Source organism: Ambystoma mexicanum, chromosome 6q, assembly GCF_040938575.1.
Source record: "Ambystoma mexicanum isolate Mex_15411 chromosome 6q, UKY_AmexF1_1, whole genome shotgun sequence".
Taxonomy (NCBI): domain Eukaryota; kingdom Metazoa; phylum Chordata; class Amphibia; order Caudata; family Ambystomatidae; genus Ambystoma; species Ambystoma mexicanum.
In genome coordinates, this window is record NC_090937.1 from 596,935,660 (window position 1) to 596,952,725 (window position 17,066).

The 17,066-nt window shown below is 46.5% G+C and overlaps 1 protein-coding gene and 1 non-coding gene across 4 annotated transcripts in view; both read left to right on the forward strand.

Annotated features, from left to right (window-relative positions):
* Positions 1–17,066, forward strand: part of NDST4 (N-deacetylase and N-sulfotransferase 4) — a 2,547,020-nt gene that overhangs the window by 434,280 nt on the left and 2,095,674 nt on the right. The gene's annotated exons all lie outside the window — the stretch shown is intronic.
* LOC138517102 (U6 spliceosomal RNA) lies at positions 431–538 on the forward strand. Its single transcript, XR_011282376.1, has one exon. It is a non-coding gene; the product is annotated as a U6 spliceosomal RNA (small nuclear RNA).

Consider the following 17,066-nt stretch of genomic DNA (forward strand, 5'->3'; position numbering starts at 1 on the left):
AACTTCCAGACAGATATACGATATGATATATTATGCACCTATACACAAGTCTTTCAAGGCGCGACGAAGCAAGGGAGGGGACAGAGGGAAGACAGAGACAACGATCTTACTAGGCCAGGTGACATTGAGATCGCGCAAGTGCAGGGGTGGGGGGAAGGGGAAGTGCAGTACATAGGATAAACAGTAAATGAATAAAAACAATAAATAAGAACAATAAATAAGAAGTGCGGCCAGCTGGTGGCAGGTGGAAGGGTAAGTGCAGACATCAGTTGTCAAATGCTGGTAGGGGGCTGTGGGATACAGAAACAGCCCCTGAGTGCAAGGGTTGCCAGGGGGCCAGTGCAACTGGCGGGGAGGGGACCCAAGCCCAAGAACAGAGGGTAGCCAGGTGACCAGTGCAGTGTCAGTTTGTCAGGAGATCAGCAGGGGAGTGCTCGCTTCGGCAGCACATATACTAAAATTGGAATGATACAGACAAGATTAGCAAGGCCCCTGCGCAAGGATGACATGCACAAAGAAAAAAAAAAGAGTTCAGTTTAGGAGAGGACGAGAGAAAGCAGAAGCAAAGAGGAAGGTCTTGAGGTGCTTCCGGAGACGGTTCTCCTCAACTTTCAGAGAGGCAGGGAGGCTGTTCCAGAGGGAAACCCCAGCCAAAGAAAGAAATCTACCACCAACCTGTTGCTTGGAGATGTGACTGACTCTGAGAGAGTTGGAGGCAGATGAGCGAAGAGCTCGGGAAGGAAGATATTCAGGAAGAGAGAGTTGAAGGTATTGAGGCCACAGGCTCCAAAAGGCCTTGTGGACGATGCAGGGGGTTTTGAACTTAATCCTCACAGACACTGGGAGCCAGTTCAGAGATTTCAGTCCTGGAGAGTTACGATCCCTGGGCTTGAGGCAAGGACAAGTCTTGCAGTCCTGTTTTGTATGAGTTGCAGACGGTGGAGAGTAGAGGCAGGCAGATTTAGAAAGAGGCTGTTGCAGTAATCCAGCCTAGAGAGAACCAGAGCTCTGGAGACAGTGAGTTTCTGGTGGGTGAAGGAGAGTAAAGGAAGAATACCTCTGAGGTGGTGCAGCTGGTAGTGTGACTTCTTAGAAATGTCAGAGATGTGAGGAGAGAAGGAGAGTGTGGAGTTGAAGATGACCCCAAAGTTTTTAGCCTCACAGATGGGAGCAGGAAGAGGACCAAGAGAGGCCAGCCAGAGAGTGACGGGAAAGGAGGGAGCGGGTGTGCAGATGAGGAGACTCTCTTACTGGCATTAAGGCAGAGATCATTTACAGCACACTACTCCTAGATAGCAGACAGACAGTCAGAGATGAGAGAAGGAGAAGAGGTGGCCGAAGGGAGCCTGAAAATGAGCTGAGTGTCATCCGCATAGCACTGAAAGTTGGTGCAGAGAGCGCCAATGCGGTTATCAAGAAGTGCCAGGTATTGGTTAAAAAGCCAGGGAGAAAGGTTAGACCCCTGGGGAACACCACAGGTAGAGATAGAGATAGAGGAGAGGAAGGACTCAAGTGGGACCTGGGAGGGTCGATCTGAGAGCAAAGAAGTCAGCCTAGCCAGGGCCAGGTTATCATGGAGACGGTTGAGCAGGATAGCATGGTGCATGGTTGATTGTATCAAAGGCAGAAGAGAGATCAAGTAAGATAAGTTCACAGGGGGTGTAGCAAACAAGGTCAGAGAGCAGGTCTTCAAGATGTTCAGGAGAGCAGTTTCCATGCTTCTGGCAGCTCTGAAGCCAGACGGATGGTCATGGAGACAACCAAAAGATTCAGAGTGAAAATTAAGCTGGTAGATGGCCAGCTTTCCCAGGAGTTTGCCCAGGAAAGGAGTGATGGAGATTGGGCGATCGTTAGCTGCCCGGTAGAGGGTTTCTTAAGAAGAGGGCACACAAGGGAGTGCTTCAGGGGGGAAGGGGAAACTCCAGTGGCAAAGGAGTGGTTGCAGAAGTCAGCCAGAGCAGGAGCCAGGGTGTCAATGTGGTCCTTGATGGTTTTGGAGGAACAGGGGTGAACCTGTTTTGATGAGACTTTCATAGATCAACTTGTCTAGCAAACTTGTCTGGGACAACAGGGGGGTGCCAGAGAAGGAGGGAGGAGAGGTGGTCGAAGAAGGGCCAGAGGAAGAGCAGGGAGTAGAGGGATGAGGGAGAGAGGAAGAGAGAGAGGACAGGATATCCTGAGTTTTAGAGATGAAATGAGATGCTTGAGCCGGACAGGAGAGGTAGAGACTGCAGCAGGATTGGCCAGTTCCTTGCAGATTTTAAAGAGTTCTGCTGTGTTATTAGGTGCTGCAGAGATGTGTATTTGGATGTGAGCTCTTTTCTTGGTGCGGACAGAGAGCTGGTATTGCATTTGGAGCATGAAGCAGTCCAGTTTGTCAGAGGATGTACCATAATCATGCCATTTCCTCTCAGCCACCCTGCACTTGGGTTTGAGGGTGACGAGGTTTGAGTCATACCAGGAGTTGACTTTGGGCTTCAAGCGGATCCTCATGACAGGGGCAAGAAGTATTAGAAGTATTAGATATAGTAGAGTGGAGCATGGAAAGGGTTGTGTCAAGGTGTGAGTCAGTCAAAGTGCGAGACTGGGTGAGAAAGTGGTGGCAAAAGCCTCAACTGATACACTCTTCATGGGTCGGATAACCGAGAAGGTAGGTGGCAGTGCTGGAGGTGGCTTGGCCTGAGGGGTAGAGATGGTGAGCTGGGAGGAAAGGAAAAAGTGATCGCTCCAGGAGAGAGGAGTGGTGAGAGGGATAGAAAGGGGAAGGTCTGAAGAGATCAGTAAATCCAAAGTGTGCCCTGCAGAGTGAGTCGGGCCAGAGGGAAGAATAGAGAGTGTGAGAGAGTCACAGAGGTCGCAAAAGAGTACAGAGGAAGGAAAGGAAGCATCCAGGTGCATGTTAAAGTCTCCAAGAAGGAGGAGTGGAGTGGTCGAGACCAGGAGGAAAGAGGAGAGTTCCGCCCACTCAGAGAGGAAGGAGGAGATCTGACCAGGTGGCGATATATGGTAGCCACAGTAATGGAATGGCTAGGAAAGGGAGAGATCCTGCAGATGAGGCAAACGAAAGAGAGGTAGGCCTTCGTAGGAATCACAGAGGAACGGATCCACTCTGGGAAGATGAAGGCAACACCCCCTCCAGAACAGTTGGATCTAGGCGTGGAGAGGATCTTGTAGCCATCAGGGAGAAGCGTGTCAAAGCTTGTGACAGAGCTGGCGGGGAACCATTTATTTATTTACATTTGCATAGCACACAAACAGCCTGTGGGGATCGAGGCGCTGTTACTTGTGGGGAGCTTAGTTACAAGGAAATAGTAGTACATGTTCATCATATACACATATACATTTCCGACATTTACACATTTATACATCCTTATCTCAGTGAGAACAAGAACATCGAAGTCAAGTTCTTCCAGGAGGCGGCAGATGTCAGAGGAATGTTTGACAGCAGAGTGAGAGTTGAGAGTGGCAATATGGAGAAGGTTGCCATCCTTGAAAGACTTCCAGGGAGGGGTATAAATCCGAGGTACTCCTGCGAAGGTGTAGAGGAAGCCCAAGAGGGAGCAGAAGAGGAAAGCAGAGAGGGCAGGCAGCCAAAGAGGAGACAGTAGGGGGAGGCAAGTAAGCCATGGGGGGAAGAGAGGGGAAAGCAGGAGAAGAAAGGACATTGATTAGGAACGGGAAGCATCTATCAAAGAGGAGAAGGTTGGCCTGAGGGCCTTGGAACAAGACGGTACCATTCAGATAAACATTAATGATGACCTTAGAAGAGTGGAAGGGGGCCAGGAAGGCCTCCCACCGGGTGCCACCATTAATGGGAGAAGAAAAGGGAGAAAGCACAGAGACCATATGAAGAGTCCATATGTCTGGCGAGGGAACGACAAACAGGATGTTATTAAGGGTTTGCATGGAGGAGATGCTGGTATAGGTGTCAGCGATAGGGAGGCCTGGGTTGGAGACCAGAATGTCCTTTTTAAACTTCTTCCTACCAGATTTAGTGAGGAGAGCAGGATAGTCAATAGAGAGGCAGTTAGAAAAGATAGGAGAAACAGAGAGCACCATGGAGTAGGTAGGGAGAGGAGAGAAGTAGGGGGAGGGGAGAACACTAGGGAAGGACACAGGGAGGGGAGCATGCAGACGAGACAGAGATTGATGAGACAATAGTAGAGACTTTGACAGGATGACAGGAGCTCAGATAATGGTAGAAAAGTTTTCTAGATGAATGCTTTGCTAGGAAGGCAAAAAACCACAGAACGGTACTACTTTCACAATGCAATTTTAAATGCCGGAGAAAATTCATGGTTTCTTGTCTCTCCAGATGAACCTGAGCATCTTGTTTTGGAGCTGCCATAGAAGCGGGAGAGGGATCGAGATGGGCAAAGATGAGCAGGCATAAAGGAACCAGGGAAGGAGATTCATCATGCAGGCCGTTATGTGGCCCAGGAGCGAGATCTCCTGCGAGAACCAGCGGTCCATGTCCTTTTCCAGCTCTTCGAAGGAGGGGGGTGGTTTGCCTGATAGACTTCTGCCGTAGAGCAGGAATATGGTCCCCCAGGTAAGGAATAGCCTTGACACTCCATTTTATTGGGCATTGCTTCTCTAGGTATTCCCTTTCCCCTGGGCCCAGCCCAATCCCCAGGGCAACCGATTTCTCGAAGTTGATGGAAAAGCCTGCTACTCTCCCAAAGCTGTGGATCTCAGCTAGGGCCGGCTTCAGTGAGGCTGAGACATCAGTGATGATCAGCAGCATGCCATCAGCATAAAGAGCGATGTTGTGCTGGGAGGGACCCACTTGTGTCAAAATAGAAAGTATATCCTGCCTCCTATTGTAATAAATATATTAATATTGGCCTACGCCAAGCTGCTCGAAAGTCACTTGCGAAAGAAATCTGTGTTGCAAGGTCCTGACCTTAAATCCATGTAAGCCGCCATTTTAGGTCAAACAGCCATTTTAGGATTCGTTGTGTAAAAGTCACCCTGTGAGCTAAAATGGTGGACTATGTCATTCCAGAATACAACATGGCCGTCTTGACCTCTGTACATAACTAATGTGTAATTTGCCTGCAGGCCACTTGTTGAGGTCGTGAACTGAGACCTTGTCCTTCGTTGACCTATGTGTAGAAGGATTACTGGTGCAATGAAACTAATCCACAAGCATATGTTGAGACAATGTATTCAAATACTGAACGAAGAACATCTGTTTAAATACATTGTATTAATGTTTAAGAAGGCCTGCATGGAAAACTTTAGAATACACAGTTATTGCATACGCTTGTTGATACATGTATTAAAGGCAAACCAGTTATATGCGGTTATTTGAGACTTGGCACGAACCCTAGATCGGTGATGTATTAAAGGAATATTAACCCGAAGTGGGGCTGGACATCGCGCCCACCAAATGTATAAAAAGCTAATGCATTGTAATGTACAGGGTCTCTCACTGAACGCACTGAACCACTCTGGAGTTCGTTGTGTTGTACTGAGGGCCGATAGCTATCTGATTTTGCTCTGTTTTTGTAACTGGATTCAGTATAAAATAAAGTACTTTGTATGTTCCTTTGTAACCCGTGTTCAGTGTATTTCCTTTTGGGGTACTCAGCCTCGATATTTTATTTCTGTTTTCACAGTTGGCACCCGAATAGGGACCCTCAAGATTGATGCCGGATTGTTGAAGGTGGACACACGCTATCGGCCCGGGATCAGACGGTGTGACATAAGGGGCCCTCTGAACGAGACGCGACACCTCAGCAGCGCTGCACGACCCGATCCTTGGACGATAAGCGTGTGGTCCGAGACGGCATCATGAAGAGGGTCCACTTATCGAGGCAGGCAGATTTGCCGAAATCACCATACACGAGGTAGGATTAGTTAGGTAAGATTCTTAGAAGTACCAATCGGTCCTCCTTAGGTTTGGTCAGGTGAGTCGTGACCCGATTCTTAAGTTAACCCTGACAATTTGAATTTTGGCGCATTGTATCTGCAGACACAATTATTGACCAGGTAACACCAAGAAGCATTGCAACAACTTAAAGGTAGAGAGAAACATGCACGTCGTCATAAAACGAACGCTGAAAAACCGTTGTTATATGACCAAGACAAACAGTCTGAGGCAACTAAAAATATGGAGAGGGCGTTCTCACTTCTATCCTTCTAAAGATCTTCATATTTCTGATGAGTTTATTGACAAAATATCAAATGAACGAAGGCCTGGTGCCTCTGCGCCACCTCAGTATGTTCCTCTTCCCACTGCTGTACCTCTTCCTGCTGTTATTCCTGCTCTTCCTGCTCAATCTGCTGTTCCTATTCCTCCGGTTTTTGTCCCTCCACCTGCTCCTCCGCCTCTTTTTATCGCACCAGTTATAGTACCTCCATTGAATTTGCCTGCTCCCTCTCTTCCAAGTGGTCCCACAAAAGTTGTCACTCGCAATACTGTACCGCCGGAGAAGAAACGTGAGTTAATTGTATGGGCTAAGCATTGTATGGAGAAAGATGATCAAGCTAGCGTTTTTGCCACAATTTGTAATACGGATAATTTTCCTGAGAAAAATGTTTTTATTGAAGTTTAGGGATTCAGTTATGTATAATGTTGGAAAGATTAGATAATGCGGATGTTCCACAAGGGTTAAGGGATCTAAATACTCTAGCGCTTTCTAGAGACACTGTGGGGAAGGTAAATGAGCATGTCGAGAGGTTATTTGGGTATAGAAAGGAGTTAGAAAAGTTACAGAATGAGGATGATGAAGAGGAAAATATGTATGTACAGAAACGGTTCTTTCCGTGTCGTAAGCCGATATCGGAGGAAATGCGAATTTGTAAGAAAGATGCGATTAGATGGATTTCAGACATATCGATAACTCCAGTTGAGGTATATGACACATATAGTCAACATACGTTAGAAATGCAGAGGAAAGTGATACAGGTGATGGTAGAATACCTGCAGGATGAATGTGTAAAAAGGAAGATTAGTTGTCCTACAGAGTTATTGAGCATTTATAAGAGAGCTTTTTCACTTGACACTTCTTTGACTGCTTTAGCGCTCGACTTGGCTCTGTTGCTTGGCAAGCGTTCGAGTCACCTATTTCTCAGTTGCCTATGAGTGAGGTTCCTCTGACATTTGTCCCGAAGGTTGAGGTTGCGGCCGATGCTGTAAATAATATAGTCGCTGTGAACATTCCTGCACATTATGTATCGCAGTTCGTTCACGTCCCGTTCTCAAGACAGGAAGTGAATACTATTAGGCAATCTATTCCTGATATTATGAAAAATCCGACAGGGTTCTATAAAGAGATAGAACCCATTTTTCAGTCCTCAGTGTTCACCTTAGATGACATTGATTTGTTGTTTCCTGTACTCCTGCCCGTAGATTTATGGAAACAAGTTAGAACTATTGACGATGTACCCGGGTTGGGAAATACATGGGCGAATATAACCAGACTCGATGGGGAAAGGCCAGCTGGCGAAAGACCGCAACAGGTGATATTAACTCTGCCTGATAGAATCATTGCTAAATTAAAAACCATAACTCCTGAAAAGAGAATTATTTGGGACAAGCTTACGGCCTGTGTCCAAGGAAAGTCTGAAGGTGCTACCGTGTTATTTAATCGGATCGAACAGGTATTCTCAGATTTCAGTGGACAAGACTTAGGCACAGAGTCTGGGAAAAGATTATTTGTGGACAAATTTGTATGTGGATTGCTGCCTGACATCCAGTCACAAATTATGTCTTCCGAGAGCGCTTGGCAGGCAAAATCATAATCAGAAGTACTGCATATGGCTCAGTACTATGAGAACCATGTCAATAATGAAAAAGATAGGATTGAAAAATGGAAGGCAATTTAAAAACTAAAGTGCTATTTCAGCAAATTGTTAGTGGGCCCTGAGGGGGTAGTTCTCAGGTTAGAGGTCAGTATGTCCCGCAGGGGAATGTTCCCTTGGGTCCTGTGAACATTAACCAGTGTGCTTATTGTCGTCGAGAGGGTCATTGGCGAGCACAATTCCCCGTCCTTCAACAAAGGTCGAATAATACATTTGGTAATATGGGTAGGCGATCCAGAGGTTGCCCGGGCATAGGGGGCCCTGGTAAAGGTCAGTTTACAAAGGACCCTCAGCAAACTTTTTCGCAGGACAATCAGACTCCGAGTGTGGACACCAGGAATATATTTGATCATCCTTCCGCTGCATATTTATCTGAAGAGCTTCCTTTTGATTATATTATGTTTCGTTAGGATTGCCCGAAGCAGGGTTTGGAACCTACACCTATTCCCGTCAATCAGAAAGGTCCCTAAGTTGAAATGGTGGTGGGAAATAAGAAACTTCAGTTTTTGATAGACACTGGAGCACAGAAGTGTTCCATTGATCATTCGCGGGTTCCAAACATTCCACTGTCCGGGCAAACCAATGTTTCTGTAGGGTTTTCTGGTACACCAGTTGTTTGTCCGGTTTCTATGCCGGTACCTATTTCGTTGGGTCCCTTTATGGACCAGTGTCCATTTCTGTTGACTTCAGATTGCGGAGAGAACTTGCTGGGGTTGAATTTGTTTAAAGAAATTGAATGCAGTGATTTATTGTTCTTCTGATGGAGTGCCCTTGACGATTTCACCACAGCAATGTTCTGCCTCGCAATTCTTGTCTAGACCTTTGCCTCCAGAATTCATTAATGTACCAGAGAGCTTGTGGGCTGTTGATGACAATGATGTCAGTGTTTTACAGATTGAGCCTGTCAAAATAGTTTTGAAACATGGAATTGGGCTGCAACGCATTCCCCAGTATAAGATTTCGGTTGAGGGCGAGCGAGCTTTGAAATGTATTGTTTCCGATTTTATGCATCGCGGGGTGATTGAAGAAATTTCAGGAAGTTTGTGTAATAGTCTGATTTTACCCGTGTACAAGAAAGGCGATAATGTAATTCCATTCCGTTTTATAATTGATTTATGTGCCATTAATAAGGTTGTGGCACCACAATTTCCAATTGTGCCTGATGTAACGACAATCCTAACCATGATTCCAGCTATAGCTACTTACTTTAGTGTTGTGGACTTAAAGAATGCGTTCTTTAGTATTCCTATACACAAGGATAGTAGATATTTGTTCGCGTTCACCTTAGGGGGACGCTCGTTTACATTTACTCGTGCACCTCAAGGGTACACAGAGAGTCCTAGTATTTATAGTAGGGCTTTGAAAGAACAACTTGATACCCTTAAATTGCCCTCTACCTGTACTTTGCTTCAGTACGTTGACGATTTGCTTCTAGCTGCTGACTCTGAGAGTGCCTGTAAGGAGGGCACTGTGTTGTTACTTATTCATCTAGCTAAGCATGGTCACAAAGCTTTGCTTAAAAAATGTCAATATTGTTGTCAGGAGGTCGCCTATTTAGGCTATCTTCTGTCAAAGGAGGGAAGAAGATTGACACCTGAAAGAATGTGACACCTGAAAGAATAAAACACATTTCTGGCATGTCTGTCCCAAATACACAGAAGGAAGTTAGGGCTTGATAGGTATGGCTTCTTACTGTAGGTTGTGGATCCCGATTTTTCACTAGTGATCAAACCGATGTTGGCTTTGACGAAGAAGGGCATTTCTTCGCCATTGCCATGCAACGCGGTACTCCAGCAGTCGTTTGACTTGCTTAAGACTGCATTATGCTCTGCACCATTTTTGTGCACACCAAACTATGAAAAGGCCTTTGTGTTTTTTGTGCATGAATGTGATGGATGTGTTTTGGCTGTATTAACGCAGGAACATGGAGGGAAGAATAGGCCGTGCGGTTACTATTCTTCCGCCCTTGATCCTGTAGCATGCGCTTTGCCAATATGTTTGCGCGCTGTCGCTGCTGCTGCCGCGTCTGTAAAACAGAGTGAGGGAATGGTCCTAGGCCATGATCTAACCCTGATGGTGCCTCACTCTGTAGATGTTCTATTGAACCGAACTCAAACGCAACACCTCACTTCTGCAAGGTTGACAAGATATGAATTGATCTTGTTTGCTCCTCACATTCAAATTAAGAGGTGTTGTGTCCTTAATCCGGCTGAACGCCTACCTTTTCCACAAGATACTACTTGCGGCGATGAAGTACCACATGATTGTTTGTATATGACCGAACAAGACACAAAGGGTAAAATTGATTTGAAAGATACTCCTTTGGATAATCCTCTAGGAGAGCTGTTTTGTGACGGCTCCTGCTTTAAGCTTCCGGATGGTACATCCACAGCTGCTTATGCAATCACTACATTGAGCACGGTCGTGGAAACTAAGAGAATCACACATAATTCTGCGCAGGCCGCAGAGATTATAGCATTGACCCGAGCTTGTGAACTTTCCGAAGGGCTTGCAGTAAATATATATACTGATAGTCAGTATGCCTTTGGGGTGGTTCACAACTTTGGGAGACTTTGGTCAGAGAGAGGGTTCCTAACTTCGCATGGCACCAAGATTCAACATGGCTTCCTAATGGTACAACTACTCTCAGCGCTTGCGCTCCCTACTCAGTTAGCAGTTATGAAATGTGCAGCACATCGAAAGATTGTAGATGGTATTGGAAAAGGGAATGCTTTCGCTGATCAGATAGCTAGACAAACTGACATTGATCTCTTCACGGAGATATATGTTTCAAGGGAGACTATAGATCATCAAGAACAGGCTTGCTAAGACGTGTGCCGGCACCAAACTAAAATGGCCCGACGCCTTACCGATCGTGTTACTAGCCATGCGTACAACCGCTCAAACTAAGACAGGGCTCTCTCCATTTGAGGTGGTAATGGGGAGACCTGCCAATATCTGGAACCTTCCAAAATGTCAAACTTTAAAGAATGTTGAAAATGTACTACTTTCAGATTATTGTAGCCAATTGACTAAAAACCTGTATTTGATTTATCACCAGGTATGAGAAGCTTTACCTGTGCGATACGACGGCCTGGGAGTTGGGTGCTCGTCAAATAATTTGAGCGCACCTCCTGCCTCGTGCCTCGCTGGCGTGGGCCATTCCAAGTCCTGTTGGTCACCCAGACAGCGGTGCGGGTCGCTGGACGAAAGAACTGGATCCACGCGTCGCACATCAAGAAACTTCCTCACCCTGTGCCACACGCTACAAAAGAAACAGAACCCCTCGCTGATACTGCAACCAATGATCCCAAAGCAGTAAGCAGCAGTGAGAGTGTGTCGGAGAATATATCTGAGCCCGGGAGGCTTGGGGAAGCTGCCATTTTGTCTCCACACTCTCCACAAATTTTGCACCCGGAAACGGATGTTTCAAATTCAGCCCCTTCACTTGCCTCCGACACGTTGCTTCCAGCAGGAAGTGACAACATATTGTTTCCGGATCAATCAGTACCAGGAAAAGTACGTTAAAACCTACGACCACGAAGATAGACTTACGGCATGGTTTGGCTGTGCATTCGGAGAAGGAAAAGAGTCATCGAGGGCTTGCTTTTTGCCCAAATTTGAGAAAGGGGATTCTGTTGGCTGGGGTGGTGGAAGGACTAAGAAGTCGCTCGACCGGGAGGTCGCCAGCAACAAACTTTGGAGTTTTCATTTGAAGACTACGATGCCTGCCACCGCTACCGCTCCTATGGGACTTGTAAATAATGGGATGATCAACCGGGACAATTGACAAAATGCCCGGGCCCCGAAAACATATTGCTGTATGCTTATAATGATGTTTGGTCTTCTAATAGTTGCTGCCTTAGGATTATGGTATCTCGAGGAAACTCACTCTTTAGAACTTTTGTTGCCCACTGAAAGTGCACCCATTGTTCCTACTCCCTTTGTACATTTGCATACTTTATCCCCTCGGGATTCCCAGCACAGACAAAGGTACCACAATAACACTCTACTACTTATCATGAATGCTACACATGCCATTTTTAAGAAATCCAATTGCTGGGTCTGCTCACATTCACCGCAACACGGGGATAAGGGGCTAGGTTGGTATATTCATCCTTTACCGTTGACAAATGCCTGCTATGCTTCTCTTAGAGCACTGTTCTTTGGCCGATGGAATGATAGCATCTCAGGGAACTTTGATGGCACCAATTTGAATAGTTTTGAGAAACGTGTTTTGACTCCCCTGGGATGCTCGCTGTTTGCAAATAGGAGTAAACCGAATGTTGCTTCTATTAGGCCTTCTGATAAACTGTCTCGTCCTTTCCAATCTTTGATTTCCTTTAAAATGGCTCTTGTAGGCAATAAGGATGCCATGTCTCCTTCTTACACTGTTAACCATAGCCCCGATTCAATTTCTTTTTGCATACAGAGGAATGGAACTCAGTCAATGGAAAATTTTCTAGGTTGTGCCAACGTTGCAAATTTGACTGGGGAGAACAGACCTTTGTAGGTAGGCGAACCTGTCTACTTTGCGGTAATGTAGTATTCCCATGGTTGCCCAGGGATTGGCAGGGAACCTGTTATTTAGGGATCCTGTTACCTGGGGTGTTTATAGCTAGTACAAAAGAAGTTTCGAAGGCTCGTCCACGGCGGGATGGGAATGGCGACACCCCAGCACAAGTCTTGGGAGATATAGCTAAATCATTTATGCCATTTTGGGGGCAGATAGCGAATTCAGAAAATATCAGGAAACTAGCGAGAGTACTAGAGAGAACCATCAACCGGACCACAGACATACTCTATAATATGACGTTAGAACAAAAGGCGTTAAGATTAGTAGCACTTCAAAATCGAATGGCATTAGATGTCATTCTAGCTGAGTGTGGTGGAGTATGCAAATTAGTGGGGTCCGCTTGCTGTGTTTTCGCACCAGATTCCTCCCCAACTATCTTCAAGGCAATACAGAATCTGCACGTTCTTAGTTCCAAAGTGCATGTTCCCGAAGGAAACTGGGATCTGAGCGCTTGGTTCTGGGACTTCTTGCAATCTTGGGGTTGGAAGGTACTTTCGGTCTTATAAATTATTTTGAGAATACTGTTGTTTCTTTGTTGCTGTATTCAGTGTCTGCCTGGTATGTGTTCGATGCTAGGGGGATGTTGCGCACAAGCGATAGGTTCGATAGGACATAAAGTGTATGCCCCAGATAAGACTTCCAAAGAATATGTATTGAAGGATATTTTAGCAAAAGACCTAATGGCAATAGATATTTCCGATAGTGATTCAGGGTGCATGGACAATGATGCATGGAGTTATTTGCAAGGAGATCCAAAGTAGTTTTTAGCACTTGGCATAGGCCAAAATGAGGGTTTGTCGAAATACAAAGTATATTGTGCCTCCTATTGTAATAAATATATTAATATTGGCCTACGCCAAGCTGCTCGAAAGTCGCTTGCGAAAGAAATCTGTGTTGCAAGGTCCTGACCTTAAATCCATGTAAACCGCCATTTTAGGTCAAACAGCCATTTTAAGATTTGTTGTGTAAAAGTCACCGTGTGAGCTAAAATGGTGGACAATGTCATTCCAGAATACAACATGGCCGTCTTGACCTCTTTACATAGCTAATGTGTAATTTGTCTGCAGGCCACTTGTTGAGGTCGTGAACTGAGAACTTGTCCTTCATTGACCTATGTGTAGAAGGATTACTCGTGCAATGAAACTAATCCACGAGCATATGTTGAGACAATGTATTCAAATACTGAACGAAGAAGATCTGTTTAACTACATTGTATTAATGCTTAAGAAGGCCTGCATGGAAAACTTTAGAATACACAGTTATTGCATACGCTTGTTGATACATGTATTAAAGGCAAACTAGTTATATGCGGTTATTTGATACTTGGCACGAACCCTAGATCGGTGATATATTAAAAGGAATATTAACCCGAAGTGGGGCTGGACATTGCGCCCACCAAATGTATAAAAAGCGAATGCATTCTAATGTACAGGGTCTCTCACTGAACACACTGAACCACGCTGGATTTCGTTGTGTTGTACTGAGGGCTGATAGCTATCTGATTTTGCTCTGTTTTTGTAACTGGATTCAGTATAAAATAAAGTACTTTGTATATTGCTTTGTAAGCCGTGTTCGGTGTATTTCCTTTTGGGGTACTCAGCCTCGATATTTTATTTCTGTTTTCACACTTGGAGGCCTTTAATTTGTGAGTCAAGGTGAATGCATTGGGCCAGGGGCTCCATGGCCAGGGCAAACAGCAGGAGTGATAAGGGGCACCCTTGCCTGGTTCTACAGGACAGGGGAATTGGGTCAGATAGGAGGTTGTTGACTCTCAGAAGAGTCTTGGGGGACTTATAATTGGCTAGCACCAGCTTTTGGAATGTTGGGCCAAAGTGGAAGGATTCAAGGGCAAGGCACAGGAGGGTCCAGTCCACTCGGTCAAAGGCTTTAGTTGCGTCTAGAGCCATTAGAGCAAGCTGTGGCGATTCCTGGTTGGCGACGTCTATTAAGTTCAGGGCTCTGCGAATGTTGTTTCTCGTTGACCTGTGGGTTATGAAACATGTCTGGTCCGAGTCTATGATGTTGGGGAGGATGGAGGCCAGGCTATTAGCCAGGATCTTTGAGTATATATTGGCATCAAATTTAGTAATGAAATGGGCATATACGAGCTGTTGTCCCTGGGGTCTTTCCCGGGCTTAAGAATGAGGACCGTGATTGATTCCTGCATGGAGGGGATGATGGTCCCCGTGGTAGAAAAGGAGTTAAAGTGGGTTGTCAATGGGGCCACCAGCTGGGGGCGTAAGATTTTATAGAATCAAGTGGAATACCCATCTGAGCCTGGGGCTCTGGGTTTGAGGCTCTTAATAGCTGCGTCGACTTCCTCACCTGAGATGGGAGCCTCAAGGTTTCCCTTGCAGAGGCCTTGAGGCATGGGAGGGCAGCACCCTGCAGGTAGTCCCGTTGTTCTGCTTGGTCCCTTGAAGATGCCATCATTATTTCTGAGTGGTGGGCCACTGCCAGTAGCAGTTTGTCCTGCTCCGCGAATTGGAACGTGCCATGAGAGTCGCGTAGGCCCAGGATAGTATTTTGCTTCTTGGCTTTGGTGAGTTTGTCCACCAACAGTTTGTTTGCTTTGTTGCTATTGGCAAAATACCATTGTTTGGTTTTAGTTAGCAGGTGTGCCGTGGCCTCAGCATAGTGTGCCTCCAGTTTCTTTTGTGCCGCCTGTAGGGCCCGATAGGATTTCGGGGATCAGCCTTTCCGGTTGTGGCTGGCCTCGGCTTCGTGGATCTCATTCTCCAGGACTATGCGACCTTCTTGCCTAAGTTTGTGAAAGGCTGCATCTTGGGCGATCAGTTCTCCTCTCACAGCCGCCTTCATAGCGTCCCAGGTGTTAGCTGGGGACGTGTCTTCGTTCCGGTTTTCCATTAAGACATTTTTGATTGACTTAGCTATGGACTCCCTTACTGACATGTCATTTAGGATGGGGTCATACAAATTCCACCGCGGCGGGAACGAGGATCGGGGTCATGAGCTTGGAGCATCAACGCAACTGGCGCGTGATCGGAGAGGACCCTGGAGCCAATGCAGACATCATCTCTGAAGGCTAGGATCTGGGGGAAAGCCAACAAGAGGTCGATCCGGGAGAAGGTTCTATGCACGTGTGAGTAGAAGGAGAAGTCTTTCTCATTGGGATAGATTACCCTCTAGGTGTCCACGACATCTAGTGTCCGGAAGAGATGAAGAAGGCTCTTCACCAATCTTGAGTCCTTGGGGGATGGGGGATGTGACCTGTACATGAGTGGGTCTGGGACTCAGTTGAAGTCACCTCCAATGACAACTTGGCCCTCGACAAATGGGTGGAGCGCCTCCTCTAAGTCCCTGTAAAACCCCCCCTGGTTGTCATTAGGGGCGTAAACTGAGATGAGGGAGTAGAGTTGGCCAAAAATAAGGCATTTGACAGCGATGAAGCAGCGCTGACATCTTTTGCAAAGAGGATCGCCATGCCCCCCCTTCTTAGTGCCGTTGGAAGGCAGGAACTGCAGAGGAAAAAATTCTGCTGCAAAGGTGGATGAAGTCTGCTGGGAGGAAGTGAGTATCTTGCAGGAAGACCACTGAGGCTTTCCCGTCCTGTAAGCGTTTTAGAGTGGATTTCCTTTTTGGGTTGGAGTTCAGGTCCCTGACGTTCAATGTGAAAAAATGTTGTTTCTTGTGCGGAGGGGGTGCCTCTTGAGTCTTTATAAGTCCCAAGGATGGGGGTTGGCGGGAGCGGGATTCAGCCATTGTCTGGAGGTGCGTTTATAGCAAGGTCATCCTGTGGCTGAGGTTTTATAGGTGGCCTCCAACGCGAGACTTCCAACATCGACCGGCAACGGGATACAAAAACTTGAACTTGGGGTAGCGAGTTCTTTTCCTTCGGGACTTGCCCTAGCCAGCAGGGCTATAACAGTCCATAGCAGCAGCTTTCGGCAGTTTTAATGTTCCAGTGCTGTTTGAACTTTGGGGGAAGCACGACCATTATTTAATCCTGTGGTTTCTTTGTACTCTTGACCAGGATGTGCTCCTCGGTTTGGGGGGAGATTTGTCGGGGTCACATTTAGTGAGGTCGGATGTGGGGTCCTTTGCACCTCTGGGAGAACCGGGGCGTAAAATGGCTGCTGTGGCGTCAAGGTGGCTAACCGTTCGGGGGACTCCATTGTGAGAGAACTGTAGAGCCATTGGAAATTGCCACCGATAACGAATTTGGTGTTCTTGAACAAAGAGGGTGAGCGGTCAAAGGGCCCTTCGCTTCTGCAGCATCAGAAAGGAAAGATCTCTGTAGATTTGAAATGGGGACCATTGGAATGTTAGTTAATCTCGGGAACGACCTATTGTGGAAATGGCATCCTGGGTGGTGTAGAAATGGACTCTTGTGATCAGATCTGGAGGGGACTCGCCGTGGACATAGCCTGTGGGTGCGATCCAGCAAAAGTTGTGACTTGTCCAAGTGCGGGAGCAGCGATTGAAAGAAGTCACCCACATATTCAGCCAAATCCTTATTTGGGACTGAGGAGGGGACCACTCGTATCGGCAGATGCAGCAGGCCCTATTTTCGAGATCCTCCTGTTTGCATTCGATGATCTCCCTTTTATCCATCAGCACCTGAATTGAGCGTTGCATCTCCACAAGGGTTGTGGAGTGCTCTTGGGCCAGGTCCTCCGTCTCCCCCAACCTGTGCTCAACATCAGAGACCCTCTGG